Source organism: Lygodium microphyllum, chromosome 3, assembly GCF_053477565.2.
Source record: "Lygodium microphyllum isolate KBCC chromosome 3, Lygodium_microphyllum_v1.1.10, whole genome shotgun sequence".
Lineage (NCBI taxonomy): Eukaryota > Viridiplantae > Streptophyta > Polypodiopsida > Schizaeales > Lygodiaceae > Lygodium > Lygodium microphyllum.
Window position 1 is genome coordinate 4,958,267 of NC_141137.1, and position 8,687 is coordinate 4,966,953.

An 8,687-nucleotide genomic window follows, 5' to 3' on the forward strand; every position below is an offset into this window, starting at 1 on the left:
TGGACTATGGCAATTTCTAGAAGTACTGACCTGATAATGTCAAGAGGTCATACTCATTGTTGATTGGCCATACTCACTAGAAAGGGGGTTGGTTTCCATTCCATTAGTCCCAGTTATTGGCAAGTTGATAATGTGATGATATTTACCCCCTAATCCATTGTCGAGCAAGATGTTCTCGATGATCTAGTCCTTGCACTGAATAGGAATCACTAGAATGGTCAGAGACAAGGGGCTTACTAAAATGGATCTTGTAGACTGTTTCCTTCAAAGTATAGGCCATCATGGCCACTACTTCCAATTTTGGTAATATCAAGCACTTGGGTTGGAATCATCGTCAAGAGATAATCTTTAAAAGTTGTGGTAAATCACCTAGTGGAATAGTAACATTGATAGGTCCCCATTTGGTTGATGATTTTGATGAGTCTAGAATAGCCAAAGTGCTTGGCATGTTCTCTTATGCTATTATAGGGTTTTAACTTCCTTCTTTTGACTTTCACTACCTCTAGAGTTAGCATCTGATGTTTTACTCTAGTTGTGTCTAGGTTGATCCTCTAGATTCTTCTTGTGAGTTTTGCTAGAGTGAGTATTTGGAATTTGACTTTTTTGCTTGCCAAGATGAGCTTTCGACACCTTGTTGACTTCCAAGGCTACCGCTTGGATTCTTCTCTCTGTTGTTGGGTTGTGAGCCTTTACAGACAACTTGTTTGTTTTTCTTCTATGACAAGTTTATCATTCTTTCTGTTAAATGGGCCTACAATTTGAACTTTGTAGACTCCGGATTGATGATCTAGTGGGGGTTTGGTTTTTCCATGCTAGGTGGGGGTGAGTCTTCATAGACTACTACATTCCTTGAGAGGATGGATATGGTGAGTAGATTGTAGTTGTGTGGAGATGCCAAGTTGATTGCTAGAGTAGGTTTAACCTTAGACTCAATCTCGAGGTTGAATGTTTCACGGATGTCGCATCCTCCCACCTAGTGGTGAACTTTCTTTTGCTTGGCCCAAGAAGGGCCTATGGGGTGCAACATGACATCCTTGTAGGTCTTGCCACACTAGATAATCACAAACACCTCCAATTTAGACAAGTCCTTGATCGCCACTGTATTGGCAACGAGCATATGTGATGGGTCTTGTGCTTGCCTTTTTTCTAAGCATCATATGCTTGGGCATCTAGACACTCAGCTTGCCAATGTCCATCGTATCTGCAAAAGAAGTAATGTTTAGTAAAGGAACATAAATTCCTCGGCCTCCTCCACCTCTATTATGTCCACCACAACCATTACCAGATTGCGGGTAGTCTTGATTGGTATACACCATGACTGGGGTAGGAATTAGATGGCTTGGAGGTTATCCATTGGCTAGAATTGTTTGCTCTAGTCCCTTGCTATCCTCTAGGATGAGCCATCTAGTACTTTCCATTGTACTAGTAGTACTCATTATTATGTATGGCCATGTTGCAAATAGTGTACCATCTTTGGTTCAGGTTGCATTCAGCTTGGAAATGTCTGAGATTGTTTCACTATGTGCACCAAAGATTTTTGACCTCATTCTTCTTACTGTTTTCCACCGTTTTCTTTCCTTTTTCTTTCTTCTTACTCTTATGCTGATTTATTTCTTGCTCCTCTGAATTAGACTCTGTACTATTGGATTTTTCTTCCAAGCCAAGCTAGAAGTCAGTTCACTACTATCATCATTTTGATGTTTTGCGACGGACTTGCCAAATTCCTTCCATTTTCTTGACTTTTATTTTGATAGGAACTGCTCTAACTTAAGAGCTTTCTTATAAAATTAGTCACTGCTATTACAAATATATAAAAAAGATAGTGGCATCTTTCAAGTTTTTGCACATTTATTTGGTCTAGTTGGAATCAAATACGAAAGACATCTAGTGCTTCATTCCATGATAGTCAGTCATGTTCTACTACTAGCCAACATGTTGTAGTCTTCTTACGCATTGAGAATTCAAACACGACAACTTTGTGGGATTCATTGACTTGATTAGGATAATTGAGTGTGTGTGCCATGTCAAACCATTTGATAAAAGCATCTAGATCTTCATTGGAAGATCTAGAGAACTTTGGGAGGGATATACTAGGTTGGTGCCATTGGGATGGAAAGGACAAGTGGAGTTGTGACTATTGATGGAACACCTACCAGCTTGAGTGAATCTAGGAAATGATTTATTAGTTGACTTTGTGGGCTTCATTAACCTAATTAATAGCCTAGGGGGCTCTAAGGATTGAAGAGTACATGAGAGGCAAGGGATTCAATAGCAAAGATGAGAAATGTTGTCTATTACATTAGATAACAGTATTGGCATATTAGGTGGTGGTGCTACTATACTGATAATTCAAACACTAAGGATTCGTTCACCAACATTCAACAAAGGCAAGTTAGATGGTACAAACTACACTTTTTGTTGAAGTTTGAAATTACAATTATCCTTGATTTTTATGAGCTTTTGGAGATAGTACTGGCAACTAACCCAAAACCACAACCGACCCCCAACCCATCAAATTCGAGTGTCATGATTCCTCCAAATGTAGATATTCTATAATTGGAAATCAGGGAACACAAATGCATTGTGTGCCTTAGTTAGAAGCTATTCTCACAGTGTTTTGACCTTGATTCAGAATATAACCAAGGCATCAAAAGCTTAGAATGTATTGAGGAGTCAGTAGAAATGCAAAAACAAACGAGGATTTAGAACTTATACAATCAACTAGCAGTAGGGAAGTTTTCTAAAGGAGAGATAGCTAAAGCATTCATCAATCGAATAAAAAATTTGCATGATGAGATGACTAGCACTAGGATACAAGAGACTAGGGAGGAGCTACCTGAGAGGTGTCTTCCAATTTGTCCTCCAAAGTTTAATGGATTGGTAACTATTCTAAACATTGAGGTGAGACCCCAGGCTTTGATATTTGAAAAATTTTGTGCATTACTAATGGAGGAAGAGTTGTGGCTTAAAGCCTAAGAAGGTAGTAGCAGTGGAGATGTTGCATTCTCTGCCAATGCAAAAGGAAAAGGTGGTTCCCCTATCAATGGTGACAAGAAGGAGGGTGGTAAGAATTTTTTTTAAGGAGAGTGCTTCTACTATAAGAAGAAAGGACATGCAAATTCAAAAGAGAGCCAATACGACTAAGTAGAGTTGGAGTTATTCATGATGACTATTGAGAAAGGGGGATTTTATTTTTGCGAGCTTTCATTTTCATTCTTTCGCAATCAATCTCATTTTTTCAAGCTTTTTCATGTAACATACAGATCATAGTTTGAATACATACATTCATAACACAATTACTAATTCATAGTCATACAAACTATAGACATGAAGTGACATAAAAATAAAATATTAAATCTTCATTATTACTAAAATAGTATGATAATTTTTATTTACATGAACACACATCAAGAAAACAAGACCAACATGGCATATTCTCAACATAACCAACCAAATCAAATATCCTAATGCATGTGATCCCTTGGGTAAAGTAATGATAGGGAAAGAAAAACCAATATAGTCACATGCCAATAATATAGTTGAATGATATGGTGTCAACACAACCAATCACAAAGCATAATGTCATAGTAAACAATGTAATAAGTTTGCATGGCACACTCCCACTAACCATATAGCCACATGGCATATTCAAAGATCAAACTATAATCACATGATGAAGTACATAATAAACATCTAAATATAGCAACAAAATGAGATGTCTAGAGTCTCTCAAAAAACCCTCTCTCCCTTAGCACAGTAACGGTCCACACACAAGGGTGGATAAACATTCCCCATAGAGCACGTGATCTAGCTCTAGACACATGCAGTGTCTCATCTCCTTTGCACTAGCCCATGCCAAACCACCACACCCCACAAACACATCCAAAACATAGTCATAGCACTTCGTAAATATAGCCAATAACCACGTAACCATATCACCAATCAAAATACAAAACGTTTGCAACCATGCAAGTAGAAACTGTGAAATAACTATACAAGGAAACTTGAGAGCAAAAACATACAAAACTACTTATCGCTGCATCATCCAAAAACTATATTGTGTGAAAGCATGTTCTTTTTTATCATTGTGAAGCTACTAATCTGGCATTTAGATGCTGATTATAGAACAAAAGAAACATCAAACTCGTGTTGGACAAGAAAAGTAGAAAATGCAAACTTTCCTTCGAGTTAATTCAAGGTTTGGTAAAGCACGAAAGCAGGGTATGTAGGCTTGGACAGCTCAAGAAGGCTATAAATATATTAAAGAGTGTCCGGCGAACTCCGTCAGGTCACAAGCTGCCTGCAGCAATGCACATCTGCATATCGCAAGCCATGGTGCATCAAATCAAGAGGAATCCATCATATTAGGAGCTGCCCGTACCAATGCACATCTGCATATCGCAAGCCATGGCGCATCAGAAGAGCAAAAGAAATGGTGCATCCAACCCTATATTGCAAGCCATGGCACATCCCTACACGCTACGTATGGTGTGCTGAGAGAGATGCCTCTCCATCCACAGTCGCATTCTTGCCATATGGTGCACTGAGAGGAGCCGTATTGACCATCAGCCATATTGACCAATGTGCATCTACACGCTCTCTCACAAGAATAAGATAGTCTAAAGCCTTTGCCCTTTCAAAATTTGACCCACCAAATAACAAGGCCTTAGGGCCTACCCACACTCATGAGAACATTTGAGACCACAAGGTCTCAAGAAGACTAATGTGCAATTATATTCAGCCCATTAAGGTTTCAATATCTACAATCAGCAATGTGTCTTTCTTTTCCAAATTCATTTGATTGCCCATGGTGTAAAAATTTTCTCGATTGCCCATGTTAAAGGCCATCAAGGGCATTACATTTGGCAATTCTCCAAATGTAATTTTCCAATTAGAATTCATCCAAATTTGTCTAATGGAAAATTTATCTAGTTAGAGATCTCTAGATTCACTAATTGTGATTCATATTGACTTATTCTAGTTAAAGATCTCTAGATTCAAATTTGACTTACTGATATTTTGGCTAGCAATTCATCTAGGTCAAAATTCATTCAATTGATGTCACATCTTGAAATTCATCCAATTTGCAACCTCCAAATTCATTCGGTCATCCAATTTGATAGTAGCTAAAAGCAATGATAGTAGCTAAAAGCAATGATTTACTTTTTCTTACCCTTGACCATTAAATGACCAAGTAGGGACCAAAGTATTAGGAAATACACATTTGTCCCAGACTACTCAAGTTTGTGCTACATAGCAACAAAATGAAAGGTCTTACAACAAGAGATATTATAATCCAAACTTTCATATAACCATTTTTTATAAAAAGGTAAAACTACTAACTACCTCGAACAATTATTTTTTATAGAAAGCTAATGGAACAATTATTTTTTAAATAAAAATCTAATGCTACCTTGAACTTCCTTTAAACCTAGGACATGTGCATGTGGGTTGATGCTTGCAACTGGATATTGCTATTTGGAGTAATCTAGGCCAGGGTGGAGTTAATGCTACAGAGGGCAAGAGTAGATTTAAAGCCTTTAATAAGTGACTACACCCAATCATGCCTACTCTTATACATTTCTCTATTACACAAAAGAGTCTATCCTCACTATTTTACAATGGAGTCTATCCTCCACAGCAAAACTTGTCTACTCACACGTGCATACACACACTCTCTCTCCTCGTATCTTGGCCTATGTGCCAATTGTCTCACCTAAAATGGTTATATGATTGTAATGTGAAAAAAATGGAGTTTGGTAGCTCCCCATCCTCCATGTGCATGGAAATGATGGGGGGGCTGTTGCCTCTCTTTTTTCTTAGTGTAGGTAGGAAGCATATGCAAACGATAAGAACCTTAGTGAGTTCACCTATACACCTCCCTTGTGATCTGCGTGTGCACGGTCGACCTGACTACTTTGCAATCTTGAGGATGATGACTTGCGGCTAAATGACCCAATGATCTTGAGTGAGAGCGAAGGATGTACACAAAAGTTGAGAGAGAGAGAGAGAGAGAGAGAGAGAGAGAGAGAGAGAGAGAGAGAGAGAGAGAGAGAGAGAGAGAGAGAGAGAGAGAGAGAGAGAGAGAGAGAGGCAAGGAGAGTATCTCTTGGCTTGAACCAATCAAGGTTTGAGAGGGAGAGAGAGAGGGGGGAGAGACACAAAGGTTTGTGAGAGTGAGAGTGAGAGGGGGGGAGAGACACAAAGGTTTGTGAGAGTGAGAGTGAGAGTAAGACAATGGAAAAATCAAGAGTTCATGTTGAAAGACGTCTTTTTTAGCAAGGCAACATTCTTAAGAAGGATTATATCGGCCTCTTACTACCAAGGTAGCTGGCAGTGACTATGGAGATTATATTACTAGGCCTGGACGGTCGTACTAATGTGTGTGTAAAATATTCCAACAAATAGCCCAAATGTCCTTCTGTATCATTTTTTAAACATCTCTCATGCAAGTCTCTCACTCAATCTAATGATGTTTTAGAGATATTGAGCCATCACTACTAAACATTCTCTATGATGTGCCATAAATGGATAGTCCTTCTATGGCTCTTAAAATTTAATGATTCTACTAATTCATTAATTAGTCTTCTCAAGTTACAATGACGGCCACCCACTACAACTTTTACATTATTCAAACCCTCTTGAGACTTCCTCTATGACGCCCTTTTTCCTTTGCACTTTCCTTAATTCGAGAGCTATTTCCTTCTCTTTAACAAATCCACATTGTAAGCTTAATATAGAGTTGTCTTATTTTTTATCAATTTCCAACCCAACAAAGAGCACAATATGTCAAGTTTTTCCATTTTGTCATGGAGAATAGCTAATGATTACATAAAGCATATGGTTTCATTAAAAAATGGAGATCTTGTTCTAAGTGAGAAGTACCTATAGAATCTATTGCCTCCAACACAAATTTTTCAGGGGTTGCAAGCCGTCGTAAAGCATGAAGGTGGAGCAAACAAGGTCAATGTGTCTTCAAGATGGGATCATGAAGGGCATGCGCACTACATGATTAGTGGCACACTATCAACCACCTACTCCATCATGCACTCAAACAATTTTGTATATGTGTCTGATAGTATTGAGTCAAAAAAAGGTGGTACTTGTAGCAAGTCAACTCTAGTGTATCTTGATTACATAGAGCACAAGGTTTCATTAAAAAATGGAGATCTTGTTCTAAGTGAGAACTACCTATAGAATCTATTACCTCCAACAAAAATTTTTCATAGGTTGTAAGTTGTCGTAGAGCATGAAGGTGGAGCAAACAAGGTCAATGTGTCTCCAAGATGGGATCATGAAGGGCATACACACTACATGATTAGTAGCACACTATCAACCACCTACTCCATCATGCACTCAAACAATTCTGTATATGTATCTAATAGTATTGAGTCAATAAAAGGTGGTACTTGTAGCAAGTCAAATCTAGTGTATCTTGATATACCCTCAGATGATAGCAAGGATGTTGACCAAGTGATAATGTCAAAAGCTGAATACAATGATAGAGGTGTGCACATAGAGATGCATGACACAAATATTGAGGAGTTTCATGTGGGTAGCCAAAGCAAGTATGTGTCTTTCTATGATAAGTCCATTGTGGCCTTCATTGAGGAGAAAGCTAGGCCAGGTAGATTGAAAATTTACTAGCACTTTGTGGGTCTCTACAAAAGGTGGATGAGCTCCCAACTGAGTATAATGGTATGATTACTTTTGAGCTTCCAACTACACATAGTAAGAAACAAATGATGGGTATGGAATAGAAATATAATGGTCACCTTTGGTTGTGGCCCTCACAAACAAATATGGTCATAGAGTGCACTGTGTGTTTGAGCTATTGTCTTGGAAGTCTTCAATGTCCCAGGGTAACTTGTCCTTACTACATAACTGAGAGAAGATACAATGATGGTTTTTCCCATGGTCATTTAGACAGATAGGTGAGCATGGGCTATCCTGTGAGTTAGGGAAAATCCAAGATAACATGCCACTATTGTCAAAAGGTTTTTAGTTGTATAGCCGTTTGTAGATGCTCAATCTATTATGTGTTGCCATTGGACCCTACAATGACATGGTTGGTGATCCATATTGGGGAGCATGCTCACAATGTTCAACAAGGCACAAAGAGGGCAACCAATGAAAAGGTACCGAGCCTTGTCAGCATAGTCCTAAAAAATCAAAAAGGGAGGCTCATGAAAAATATAGATGCTAGTTGCTCAGCAAATGTTATTTGAATCTTTGACAAAAGAAGATAAATCAGAGGTGACTGAGGTGGATCTTAATCATTTTTTAAAATAAATGATGCCACTAGTGTAGAATAAAGGGTAAGCTCGTATATCATTACTTTGTACTAATGTTGTATGCCTTACATTTGAAATAACCATCTAGCAAACGCACAGGTTCAAAGGTATTGCTTCACAAGAGAGAGCTAATCAAGTTCAGGTCATTGGTGATGGGTATAACAACATACTTCTTTTGCAAAGGCATTGTTTCTTTCCATTTTTCCATGGTAGTAGATTTCTTGGGCAAGATGATGCCAAGAAGAAGTGCTTCTTGTTTAAATGCCCACTAAGGGACCATTATCAGGGGTGGACTTAGTGAATCATATGAGGCAAACAGGAATCAAAGATCTATGAAGTGCATGGGTGCACTTTGATCACACCCATAGGGTTGATGGATGGGCAACAATGTCT